The 14213-nt window shown below is 41.1% G+C and overlaps 1 protein-coding gene across 6 annotated transcripts in view; it reads right to left on the bottom strand.

The window, feature by feature from the left end:
• SMAD1 (SMAD family member 1) overlaps positions 1–13120 on the bottom strand; it is a 70613-nt gene extending 57493 nt beyond the window's left edge. For 2 of the 6 annotated variants that reach the window (XM_027832345.3, XM_007070143.4), the window contains exon 1: positions 12766–12947. The gene's annotated coding sequence lies outside the window, so the exon portion shown is untranslated. Of the gene's footprint in view, positions 1–12765 lie in introns of all 6 variants that reach the window. The other 4 variants (XM_043545766.1, XM_043545767.1, XM_037897344.2 and 1 more) reach the window with 4 other exon arrangements.
• Between the last annotated feature and the right edge of the window lie 1093 nt (positions 13121–14213).

The following is a 14213-nucleotide window of genomic DNA, read 5'->3' as shown; positions in this document are numbered from 1 at the left end:
GTTCTGCCAGCAACTTTAAAATTAGTTTCCCCTTTCTTTTAAGTAGCAAGAGAAAAGCTTTTCTACCAATCACAAGTCATCAAATAAATGTAACAGTATTATTCTGAAAAAAGAGTAAATATGTTCTACTTTAGTCTAGGTCCACACATGGAAGCTTCTTGTAGCAAAACTGCACTTTTACCAGTACAGTTATATCAGTTCCATTTAGGCTATGTCTACACTGCGCTTTCATCACTATAAGTTTTGTTGCTCAAGGGTGTGAAACCGCCCCCCCCCGAACAACAAAAGTTGACACGAAAAGCACCAGTGTGGACAGCGCTTTGCGGGCGGGAGACACTCTCCTGGTGACGAAGCTACCATCTCTCATTCAGGGTGGTCATTTTGTCGCCGGGAGAGCACAGCTGCACCATTGGAAGGTGCGCAGCATAGACATAGCACTACACCTCGTCATATCTCGGATAGACGTAGCTATGCCAGCAGAAGTCTGCAGTATTGACCTGCCTCAGTAGATGTTTTAAGGAGCTGCAGTACTCCTGACTGAAATATTCATCTCTGACTAGATAATTCCTGTAGCTGTATCCAAATATGACAGAGTGCTAGCAGCAGCACCCTGATCACCCTGATGGTGCTGCAGCATGAAATAGGCTGCAGGCTCAGCTATGAACAATTAAATACTTTCTACTGCAGGAATGTGAGCACCTGGGTGGTAATTACCGGGCTCATGATGAAATTAGGAGGCTACAGGTAGAAGGAAGAGGCAGCAAGGGGGAGCTTTCTACAGCGTTAAATCTGTCCGCAGAAATGATATTCTTAACGAAATATTACAGCTAGCCACAGAACTTGTGCAATTGGCTATAGCTACTGTAATAGTAGGGATGCTGGTGCATATAGAGATAGCAGGCAACAAATTGGTGGACAAAGGCAAAAGGTAACATTAATCATGAACAAGTTGACCTAGTAATCCCCTTAGCAAACTGGAATTTAAACACCTAATCAAAAATGAGCTAAGGAAGGAACGTCAAGAACATTGGGCAAATTAAACAAAAAGGGATAAATTCCGAGAAGTATGTCCTACATTTGACAATGTTGACATAATCAAAGGCCCTGAGAGGAAGAACAAAGTGGTTCTATTTAGAATTATATCAGGGCATTGTAGTAATTTATTTCTAATTAACATGCACAAAAAATAAATTATGTATGACATGTAAAGGTCCAGGAAACAATAGATCCTTTTGGATTGTAAAGACCACACCAATGATAGGAGGTGTTTATATAGAAAAATAAAAAGCCTTAAAGTAACAACATTTTCCTTGCAACATTTATGAAAAATACAAGGAAAATGGGGCTCAATAGTAAAAGCTTTTCTGCAATTCTTTAAGAACACCAGGAAAGGCGTGAGAACCTAAGTCATGAAAAAGATATAAAAGTACAGTGCATTCGGGGATCGAGAACGAAGTCTGCTACTCCATAAAACCAAAGTAGCAGCTCAGACAGGAAGCTTAGCTTGTCTACATTACCAGCTGGATCACGGGCAGCGATCAATCCAGCGGGGGTCGATTTATCGTGTCTGGTCTAGACACGATAAATCGACCGCCACGCACGCTCCCGTCGACTCCGGAACTCCACCGGAGCGAGAGGCACAGGCGGAGTACACAGGGGAGCGTCAGCTGTCAACTTACTGCAGTGAAGACACCACAGTAAATACGTAAATCTAAGTACGATTGATTGATTCCCCTCCCCGTGTAGGCCAGGCCTCAGAAAGTGAGCTGTACTGAAGAGGGAGGCTGCATGGAAAAAAGCTCTTCCTCCAAGATGCCTGTGTTATGTTTGGTTTCAGAGTAGCAGCCGTGTTAGTTTGTATTCGCAAAACGAAAAGGAGTACTTGTGGCACCTTAGAGACTAACCAATTTATTTGAGCATAAGCTTTCGTGAGCTACAGCTCACTTCATCGGATGCATGTTTAGCAAACAGTTTAGCAAACACCTGAGCCCTCCTAAGCTACTATTGTTTTTTGATCTGGGTTACTAAAGGTTAAACTTTTGTTTTTGTAAGTGATCTCTCACCTATCTGTCCAGAAAGCATGCTTCAAGGCTTGAAACTAATATCAGTTTTAAATGTTTCAAAAGAGACTTCTCTAGATTAAGTCTAATGCTAGAAGTTACACAACCTATAACTTACATGCTTCAGGTAATACAGACAAAAGACTTTTCCTCTGCCTCCTACATCCCAAATGGAAGGACTGAACACACCAACACCAACAGGAATAATAAAGGGCCTATTAAGGATGCTATGCTGCAAAACCAGCAATGGGCAAAATTCAAAACAAGAAGCTGTAATCGCTGAGACGGTAATCTACACATAACTAGATTTCCTGAGGTATTCAATAAAGTCAAAATTTACACCTTTTAGAAAAAAGTACAGTTCTTCATTGTATTCACCAAGTCTTCATTCTACATAGTTCTACTAAACAGGTCACTGATATAGTAATATCCTCTATGAACCAACGTAGGTCCCATCCTCATTAGCAAAAAGCTAATGGAGTTAGATGTCTAGAGATCAGAGAAGGAGACCGCAAATCAGGAAACCCTCATCCAATGTAAATCGACATCAACTTCAATGGCATTCATCTATGCAAGCTGAAGAGCTGGTTACACAACTCTGATTTTAAAGTTGATTTAGCTAAACTGTTGGTCTTGAATCCAGTGAGAAAGTTTCTCCAGCATAGACAGGCCCTAGGCATTATCTTTCCATCTAGGACAACAGAAGCACAATACAGAAAACCAAAGAAAGTGAGCTAATAAATACAAGGACTTCAGGCTCGTTGTATATCAAAAACAGTAAGACCCAAAGACCTTCGAAGAATATGGTGTTTTCACAAGTAAGACAAACCCCATAGTTCACAGAGATTTTGAACTGTTAATCATTTAAGAATTCAAACTGCTTTACAAGAACAGGTTCTCTCTCTGTTTCCTAGTTTTGATCAAGTCAAAAAATATCATTAGAATGGCCCTTCACCTTACTCGGCTTCTTGCCAAAAATGAGGAGGAGCACAAAAAATAACCAAAACTTCTTAAGGCTGTAAAAGTTGAACGGGCTTGCTCATCCCATCTCTTCATTCTTTATGTTCTCGACGTTTCTCTGAGATGTCTGTGCTTAAGGGAACAAAGCTGTCATTTGCCATCATTTTCCCTCCTCGCATCATATACATCCCTGTGAGGAAACCCTCATTTTCTAACTGTCCTACCGCTTTGGTGAGTGACTGAAGGACCAGATAAGAAGAGAGAGACTATTACACTGTACCTGTAATTGTACTATCTTAGAAAGAGAAAGTATTAAAAAAAAAATCTACCAGCTCTCCACACTAAACTACATTCCCGTTCAAAAAAAAAAAAAAAAAAGCTACAGAAGTGACAAACAATGTATACAAACTTTGCAACAAAAAATGAAGTCTTTAGTCTCAAAAGAGAAAAAAAACACTGTTTATGCATTTGTCTTATCTTCTTTGGTGTACAACTCCACACACCCCATAATAGTAGGAATGGGACCAGAATCTTTCCTAATTTAAGATAATGGTCTAGCAGAAGACTAGCTAACACCTTTCTTGTCTCTCACAAAACTGCTCAGCAACTTTAAAAGCACAATTGAGCAAAGAATAAGCAAAAAAATTGTTTTGCAAGCCATTTTTCTTTGTAAAGAAACATGAATGCAAATGTGTTTTGTGATTCTCTGGTATGCCGGGGACAGTGGCGGATTAAAGATTTTGCCGCCCCTAGGCCCTGAAATAATTGCATCCCCCCACCCCAACTCACCTCCGCACCGCCTCCTCCCCTGAGCGCGCCGCCAGGTCCTGCTTCTCCCTGCTCCCTGCCAGTGTTTGTGTGCGAAACAGCTTTGCAACTGATGGGGGAAGTGGGGGTAACAGGGCACGCTCAGGAGAGGAGGCGGGGCCAGGGCGGGGATTTGGGGAATGGGTGGAGTTGCGGTGGGGCCGGGGGCCCATGAACCAGCACCAGGGGAAGCAGCCTCTGGCTGCTATTATAAATTTGTCGGCCTAGGCATCAATACGCCGCTGGCTGGGGATGGCCAGTGGAAAGGGGAGTGAGAAAAAGCCTTTTACTCTTCACTATCTTTGTGTGTCATACCTAGAGAGACTGATAGAAACTCAGTCTTGCCCCCAAGTTTACAGAAAATTACTAAAAAAAAAAAGATCAGGAAGAACAGCAAGAGATTTAACAGTTTCAGCCAGTCCTAGATTCACTTCTTGCTCACCTATGCTTTGGAAACAAATATGAGAGCCTCCTTTCCACTGTATCTAGGAAATAAGCAAGTTGCAACCTGTATATTTTTTATCCATTAATCAAAGCTGCTTTACATGAGAGTCTTTAGCCATGGGTGCATGCAAGGTAGGAAGCTTTCAATTTTAACTACTTTCCACCTCAAGCCACACTGAAACCTAATTACATAAAGAGTGCAATGTATTGGTAGAATAAAGATAAATATGCAGTTCATTAACACATGAATGTGAACAAACAGCAAATGTTTCCCCTCCTCCCCCAAACACGTTTACATGTGGAAACCACAACAGGATTCTTCAGACACATTTTACATCTAAGCGAACTTTTCTGCTTTAAAAAAAAAATGGCTAGGTACTACAGTTAGTTTACTTCGATTCGTTTATATATAAATGATTCTCTACCTAAATAATTTCATTGAGTCACCTTTCTATTTGACCCAATTAATTACAGCAGGTTTAACATTGAACACTGCAGATTTTAAGCAGACAATTCATGTACATGCACACTAACATGGCACATTTAAGAAGTACAAGAAACTCAAAGATTTACTATAACCTAACGTAGTGAATTTAATATAAGCCTCTACTGTAGAATATGCTACATATGCAATGTGCTGCAAATACTGCTTATTTAATGTCTTATACAAAATGTTTAAAATATTCGTATTATACAAGTTTGAAATGACATTAGTATTTGATTCTTCAATGTGCCTAATTCTGTGTCCATAAATAAGACTATAATCACATAACAGTAGCTAGTACCAGCTCTATCTGTCCCTCCCCAATTTATCTATATTTTTTCCTATAATTAAAATGGCCACAGTAGTCCTAACAATATACTGTGGCCTCATCCACACACAGAAATTGCATTGCTTTAATGAGTTAAAAAACCCCAATTCAGCTAAATCAGTGCAAAGCCCATATATTAGTGTAAGCTAACCTGATATAACCCAGTTGAAAAGTATGCCTATGCAGGGCTTGCACTGGTTTAACTAAATAAGTTTCTAAACAGAGTTTAGTTAAATTGGTTCAATTTATAGGATTAGAGAATGCATTACAAAAGTTGGCTATAAATTCTGAAACTCAATTTATACTTTTATCTGTTAAAAAAATAAAAAACATCAAATACTGCATTTGGACTTTCCTTATCACAAACGTTTTGTACCCAGAGGTAAGGTCTGTCAGCTTGAAGCTGTTCACAATCACCCCCCTATTCAACCATGTTATTGAGTGAGGAGCGGGAAAACAAATGAGGCACTATCAAATTATCAAGATAAATGTTTTTAAACGCATACCCATTTCTAAGTTATGCAATACTATTCTGATCACTTTGGTGTAACATTTTTAATAATGTCAATGACAAAACTTGCAAGTTAAATAAATATTTTAATTTATAATTTAGACTATCTGTGTTAGACAGTTCTAATTAAGACTGTCTGCATTAACATATTTAGATAATCACATCTGTTGCCATGTAGGAAAAAAGTCCCTCTTCTAAGCATAAAAATATGAAATAATGCTTTAGAAATTACTGGTGAACCACATTAATGATTTACTCATACGCCGAGTCAGCAGTAACACTTGCCTTTGGATAATACTGCTCTGAACAGTACCTAAATATAATTTTATAAACGCATGTTTAAAAATAATTTTCTTTTCTCCTTGTATGCCAGACAAGGCCATGTCTACATGAGGAAATTGACCAGAACAGCTCCAGTATAATTTAGGGGTTCTGGAATAACTCCCCATGTGGACACTCGATTCCTGAATAAAAGCAATTTTATTCTGTAATAGTAACTTCACTTTCAAGATGGAGTAGTTATTCCATAATAAAGTCACTTTTATTTCAGAACAGAGCGTCCACACGGCGGGCAGGGGTCATTCTGGAATAGCTAAATAAGAATAGGTTTCAGAGTAGCAGCCGTGTTAGTCTGTATTCGCAAAAAGAAAAGGAGTACTCGTGGCACCTTAGAGACTAACAAATTTGTGCCACAAGTACTCCTTTAAATAAGAATAGTTGTTCTAGAATAAATGCCAGTCAATTTCCCCATAAATCTACAAAAGAAATTTAACTGAACAAACACACACTTTCCTACCACTGATCTAGGATCTTAATTATCTTGCAACTGTTTACCATGCCAGGTATTTCATGCACAATATTGCTACACTAGGCAGCCCGGGAGTCATATCACCACAATGTTAAACTGTCATTTCAATGGAAGACAAGTACAGAGGTGGTGCACCAGTGGCCACATTGTTAATATTAAAAGATCCCAGGCACAAAAGGCATGGCTGTGCAATTAAGTATGTAGTTCAATGCTCTGTACTATGAGCAAAGGCTAAAGGAAGTGGTAATGTTTAGTTTGGAAGAGGAGATCGGGGGGTGGGGGGGGATGATATCCATCTTGAAAGGCTGCCATTAAAAAAAAAATGGAGAAAAGTTGTTCTCTTTTGCCACAAAGGACAGGACAAGAGGCAATGGGTTCAAACTACAGCATAGCAGATTTAGATTAAATCTCAGAAGAAACTTCCTAACTGTAAGAACAGTAGGACAATGGAACAGACTGCCTAGGGAGGTTGTGGAAGCTTCTTCACTGGAGGTTTTCAAAAGGAGGCTGGATCTGTCTTGGATGGTTTAGACAAAACAAATCCTGCATCTTGGCAGGGGGTTAGACTAGACCAGTGGTTCTCAACTGGGGCACTCCAAGCAGGTTTTACGGGGTGCGCCAAGCAGGACCAGCATTAGACTCGCTGGAACCCAGGGCAGAAAGCCACAGCCCCACCGCAGGGGGCTGAAGCCCAGGGCCCTGAGCCGCAACACCTGAGGTGGAAACAGAAGCCTGAGCAACTTCGGTTTGCGGTGCCCCGTGGCGTGGAGCCCCTGGCAATTGTCCTGCTTGCTACCCCTTAACACAAGCCGTGGCTTTTATATGCAGAAAACCAGTTATGGTGGCAGAGCTGGGCTGTGAAGTTTTTATAGCATGTCTGGGGGACCTCAGAAAGAAAAAGGTCGAGAACCCCGGGACTAGACGACCATTGCAGTCCCTTCTAATCCTTTGTTCCCCCCTAAGACTAGTTATGAGAACTACACTTCATCATCTGCCTTTGATCCAATTCAACTACGCGGCACATTTTAGAGCAAACAGAAATGTGCAAAAACCTGAAGTCACACTGCGTAAGTCTACACTGCATCTGGGAGTGCATCTCCCAGCCCAGCTCCACAGACTTGTGCTAGCAAAGCTCACACTAGCACATTAAAAATTGCTGTGCAGCTGGGGCTGGAGCTCAGGTTCTCAAGCCTGGAGTTGGGACCACTGCCTGAGCGGCTACATCAAAGCAACATCTGTCTACACAGCTATTTTTAGTGTGCTAGCACAAGCCCCAATACCACATGTCTGTGGATCCAGTCTGTGAGGCTCATTCCCAGATGCTGTGTAGACGTACCCTTAAATTCTGTTAATCTGGGCTCTTTTGCGTTCCTTGGAATTGGACTGTTTATTTTATGAAGCGTTTGGCTTTTCTTCCCTAAAAGACAGCTTCCTTTATGCAAATGAACATTTGTTCTCCATTGAGATTGTAAAAAGAAAAGGAGTACTTGTGGCACCTTAGAGACTAAACCAGTAAAATTCTGTCCCTCTTCCCCCTCCATACTTCACCCTACAAGGGAGTATTATCTTTAAAACCAGAGGCCTGTTCTACACACAGTTCTTGTGCTGGTATAACTATTTCAGTTTGGGATGTAATTTTTTTTACCAAGGTATTTATAACAATACAACCCTTTATGTAGGTAAGTTATATCAATACAAAAGGGGCCTTATACCCATGTAGCTTATGCCCCTTCCCATATACTGTCATAACTGTGTCCACACCAGGGAGGTTACACTGCTTTAACTATAGTGGTTTCAACTTGTGTGTAGATGAGCTCTAAGACACTGACATCTTAACAAATCAACAAAGTTTTTGTTTTAAAATGTACTTTTGTTTTTCTTTAAAAAAAAAAGCCCAACACATTTAGAAACTCAGGAACAGGAATCAGAAAATCTTTATAAAGAACTGGGTGGTTCCAATTATTTCAGATATCCTTACACACACACAGAAAGTAAAAGGGCTATCTGAAAATTAATATTCAGAATAATTCTTCAGGAACTGGAATGGAAAAAGACAGTATAACTGGGCAAGTTAGTCATAAAAAAAAAAACCACAAATAAAAAGAACATTAGAAGAGTCACTTCATTAACCACAAGGCAGTCTTTGTGACCTCATGTCCATTTTCACAGGTTTTACAGTTCTCCTTTCAATAAGGTTATTTCATTAGTCTGTTTCACCACAGCACAAGAGAGCTCCTTATCCACATTTTACAAATATTTCTCTGAAAAATGGGTTTCAGTGCTTTACTTCCAGCTCAGAAAGAAGCTTACCTAAAAGGGCATCTTGTTTTGATCGGACTGAACCTGTAGTCTAGTCTCTTCAATCTTCCCGTAATATTCTATTGATTTTCTAGTGCTTTCCATAGCCTCTCACAAATCCATTTTAATCTGTAGTTATCACAGATAAATACAGATGGATGCAAAAATACCTAGTTTCTCTCAATTAGAGATCATATATGATTCAATGATGTTCACACAAGTCAAACCAGACAAAGCATTTAAGTCTACCACCACGAAAATACCAAACCAAAGGACACAGATAAGAGCCACAAGCAGGATTTGCCATGTGTGCATTGTGAAGCTTTTACTATCAGTACAAATAGCAAGAAGATTTAAGATGCTTAACATACAAAACAGTTAGTTTATGCCATTAGAAACTAGTATGCCACAGATAAAACAGATTTTTTTCCTGTAAATAGTTTAAAAATCACAGTTGCCTTAACTAAGGAAAGTAGTGAGCTATTGACAAGCAGGATTTAAAATCAGATTAGTTTTAAAATAGGTTTGGTCATATAATTCAACATATACCACTCAGTTCTACAGAAGCATTTCAACAGAGATACATTCAGAGTCACTACTTCTAGTAGAAAGAAAAGGAGTACTAGTGGCACCTTAGAGACTAACCAATTTATTTGAGCCTAAGCTTTCGTGAGCTACAGCTCACTTCATCGGATGCATCCGATGAAAAAGCTTAGGCTCAAATAAATTGGTTAGTCTCTAAGGTGCCACTAGTACTCCTTTTCTTTTTGCGAATACAGACTAATATGGCTGCTACTCTGAAACCTACTTCTAGTAGGATAAAGATCACTAGTAGACTGGACAGAGTGTTAAACCATTTGCCCGCTTTCACCACTTCGCTGTTGGATTAAAGCCTGATCATTTTTGAACCTCAGGAACTGTATAAAATTCAGCTTTTCCCCCACCCAATAAGAGAGATATGGTCATTCTCTATTTCAATTGTTAATGACTGGGAGAAGGAGGTTAATAGTCAGGGTACCTCTACACATATTGCTCTTCATAATTTCAAATTCTCTTTATATAAAATGTTTTAAGTTATACACATGGTGCTCTCCGCATCCCCATTTTTGAAGCATAACAGGCCATGCCACACATGCTTGCTTTGGTGCCCCCATAATGTGGTTTAATTATGATGACTGAACTAATAGGCTCATATCACAGACTTTTACAGGTTGACCCCATGTCATTCTGATGTATCATTTTGCACCAGTTCAGTGCTGTAAATCAATTTAAGATCTCCAGCAGGCTGAAAAGGCTGGTAATGATGCTTTCTCTGCAGTCTCTGGGGACTCCACATTATACACAACTTACATTATTTATAAAGCTGAGAGGATGCCTCCATTAGCCTTGTAAGACTACAGAAATGAAGGCTTTTGTATACACACAACTTGGACTGGGTAGTGCACACTATTGTATTTTAAATATGACAACATTCAAACTTATTATTTCCTATTTTTTTTTAAAAACAAACAAACATGGCTTCAGTCTTTAACTTGCACCCATAAAGTGGCTCAGAATTTAAGGAGGGTCTATAAAAATCACTCCAGTATACACAAAAAAGGCGTAGCAATGTTATTAACCACTGTATCACTTTTCTTTACATTTCATCCCTTTAGGTACTAGTTTGAACTCAAAACTATATTTATCAACTTCCAAACACTTGAATTGGTAGACACTGCTTATACAGAAACTGAAGGATCTCAAGCTGTTTATCTAGTCTTTTTCCTACACTGTACTGGATCAAAGAGTACACAAAATGAAAAGTAGACAGGATAGCATAAGGAAAAAAGTGTATTTGATTACATACCAAGGGAATGGAAGGGTCAAAACTAAAGCAAGGACAAATGCCTACCTTTAGGGTAACCTGATCTTGCCTTGAACTGATCCTTTCTGGAGACCGTGTAAGGGTCCTGGATCACCCAACTCCAGCAAAATCTTTGTCAAGCCCCAAGTTACAGTGTGAAATGAATTACAGAGGAGAGTCTGAACAACAACCCATATATTTGATGATCCTGTGCTAAGTATTATTCATCTTAACATTAAAAAACCCTAAAGATAGCCACTGTAAAGGAGTCACAAAAATGAAGTATTTAATATTTAAACAAGGAGCAATGAGAATCTTCTACCAACTGCCCTGCACAGAACTCCTGTCCAGACTGATATATTTTACCCTGTGAGTTGCAATTGGAAGCAAGTCGCCAATAAATTTAATGTAGTACTTAGAGACAAGATTAAAATCAGTTTTAACACAGCAAGTTCCTTTATAGGATTCACTCACTGTTTGACACACTGAGGTGTGGGCACGTGACCACATGAAGACTAGCAGAATTTGAGGTGTCTGCTTATAAAGAAAAATAATCTCTGTGGGTTCTTAGCCTCAGTTTTGAGCTTCATGTTGTGTAATGTGCAAAATCACAAACAAGCTAAGTCTTACCGGGAAGGAGAAATCAGAAGAGGCAAGAGTTGACAGTTTTTATGTAAAAAGAAAACGAGTACTTGTGGCACCTTAGAGACTAACCAATTTATTTGAGCATAAAATTTCGTGAGCTACAGCTCAATTTATTTGAGCATAAGCTTTCGTGAGCTACAGCTCACTTCGCTGGATGAAGTGAACTATAGCTCATGAAAGCTTATGCTCAAATAAATTGGTTAGTCTCTAAGGTGCCACAAGTACTCCTTTTCTTTTTGCAGATCCAAAGTAACACGGTTGCTACTCTGAAACCGGTTTTTATGTATAGAGCGGTCTGAAACATAACCTTACCTAAAATGCTAATTTCTAGAAACATAATATCCTACTATGTCTGCCATAAACTAAGGATGGGCATATATTTGCTTCTATTTGAAATGTACACCAATGAAAAAAAAAGTAGAATTTGATGTTTCTGACAATCCAATATTCCACCCAAGAGAAGGGTTGCGCCAATTCTTAGATGCAATGAACATCCGTTCTTTTTCCCTAAATATATCTTCCAAAAACTAAACTACAAATAAGCATACGCTCTACAAGCAAACTGCAAAACCGGCCTGTACATCTTCTGTAATTTTATAAACTGCTAACAAAGAGACAAATATTGTGGTTCTTACTCCATCAAAGCTCCCACTGGCTTCATTAAAAATGATAGGGTCTGGCCCAGCTACTTTAGAAAGCATGATTGAACACTTGCGCATGGACATATCTTAATAAAATTTAAAGGTACATCTCGAGCTGGATAATCTCATTCTGTACAGCAGAAGTAAATTGAAAATCACATTGAGAGAAGGAAAATCACGTGCATCCAAACCTCCTAATAATCAGAAGAATTTTAAGTGAACTTTCCTTGACCTCTAAACCAATCTTGTTGCAAAAAGCAAATCCATTCGGAGGGACAAAGATTTGGAGTAGCCAAGTCATTAGAGAAATGACTTTCCCAAATAAAAACAAAAGGGCATTTGCCTTGTGCTAGCCAGAGCTTTACAGGAACCGTTGCAAGTTTCTCCCACTTGGCTGTGAACACAATGGGGCCAGGACAAGAGTCTTTGAGGCAGCAGAAGCCCCAGGAATAGGGTTTTCTCATGAGAGGGGGGAAAGGGAGAAAGGAAGAGGGAAGGAGAGCGCTCTTGGCGGCTCTATTTTTAATTCCTCCAGCCCAACAAAGAAATCTGCCCAGAAACTTTAAACCAAAGAAGGCAGCAACGCTGAAAGCACAGAAGTCACAGGTTTCTCTCCGGGCACCCGCAGAGACGCCATCATGCTGGAGAAAAACCCTGTCCCCCTCCAAAAAAATAAAAATAAAAAAAATCCGTCCCTCCTTACCCCAAATGGTGGCGAACAGAAGAAGCCCGGACCCGAGCCCGAGGTTGGAAATAACCGGGGGAAGGGGAAGCAACAAGGCAAAGCGCAGCCACCATTCAAACCACTTCCCCGGCGGCAGCAAGCCCTGCCCGGCCCCGGCCAGCCAGCAAGCCCCAGGACGTGGGGGGTTGGAGGGCCCCGGGCCAGGCACAGGAGCCGGCTGAGGAGAGGGCAAAGAAGCGCAAAGTTGTTACCGGCTGCTGGGCGGCGAAGCGGGCAGAGGAGGCACCGAACGCCGCGGCCGCTCGCTGGCTGGCTCCCTCCGTCCTCCCCTGGCTGCTGCTGTTGCGGCTCCAGCCGCCAAGCAGCCCCGCACTCGCTCTGCCTCTGCGCCTAGATTGATCTGGTCTCACTGGCGTCAGGCAGTCGGAGCCGCCCAGCCTCCACTTACCCCACTGCCAATATAACACACACACCAGGCCGGCGAGGGATCCTCTCCAAATTCCCACCCCCGCCAGCAGCTGCAGCTGCTTGGGGCCCCTCTACAAAGTACTGGGTCGTGCTCCCCTTGCATTGCCGGCTTAGTTTGGTTTGTTAGCGCCGGCCTCCAGCGTTCAAAAGTCACGAAAGTGACTTAAAAAGCACGGTTTAAAAAAAAACAAACAGGAATATATTTGGGCTACTTTTTATTTTCCATCTGGTTTCGCAGTCTATAGGGTACACTTGCTTCACGTTTTCAAATGTGTCCCTGCAAACATGAGGGCTAGTAAAAATATATATAGCTTTAATAAAATTAAATTATTATTGCAGCTGATATTCTCACAACAGTCTCGTGTTTCCAGGAGTTGTGGCCCTGATTCTGCAGTGTAGTCCATGCTTGGGCAGAGATTCGCCACCGCGGAACTCGTGCTGGGCGCAGAACAAAGTTGGTGAGGAAGGAGACTGAGAGTTTGTCTATACAGTGAAATTGCCTGGCATAACTTAACCTGTATAATTATATTGCTATGGTAAAGCCAGTAAATTTCCCCATGGGCAGCACAGCATAGGGAGGAGGTGACCAGCCCTCTGTGGAGAAAGAAGTGGTTCGGGACTATTTAGAAAAGCTGGACGAGCACAAGTCCATGGGGCCGGATGCGCTGCATCCGAGAGTGCTAAAGGAGTTGGTGGATGTGATTGCAGAGCCATTGGCCATTATCTTTGAAAACTCATGGCGATCGGGGGAGGTCCCGGATGACTGGAAAAAGGCTAATGTAGTGCCCATCTTTAAAAAAGGGAAGAAGGAGGATCCTGGGAACTGCAGGCCAGTCAGCCTCACCTCAGTCCCTGGAAAAATCATGGAGCGGGTCCTCAAGGAATCAATTCTGAAGCACTTAAAGGAGAGGAAAGTCATCAGGAACAGTCAGCATGGATTCACCAAGGGCAAGTCATGCCTGACTAATCTAATTGCCTTCTCTGACGAGATAACTGGCTCTGTGGATGAGGGGAAAGCAGTGGACGTGGTGTTCCTTGACTTTAGCAAAGCTTTTGATATGGTCTCCCACAGTATTCTTGCCAGCAAGTTAAAGAAGTATGGGCTGGATGAATGGACGATAAGGTGGATAGAAAGTTGGCTAGATTGTCGGGCTCAATGGGTAGTGATCAATGGCTCCATGTCTAGTTGGCAGCCGGTATCAAGTGGAGTGCCCAAAGGGTCGGTCCTGGG

Source organism: Chelonia mydas, chromosome 4 (assembly GCF_015237465.2).
Source record: "Chelonia mydas isolate rCheMyd1 chromosome 4, rCheMyd1.pri.v2, whole genome shotgun sequence".
NCBI classification, from domain to species: Eukaryota; Metazoa; Chordata; order Testudines; family Cheloniidae; genus Chelonia; species Chelonia mydas.
Note: the sequence above shows the minus strand (reverse complement) of the source record. Positions and strands in the feature narration are given on the sequence as shown.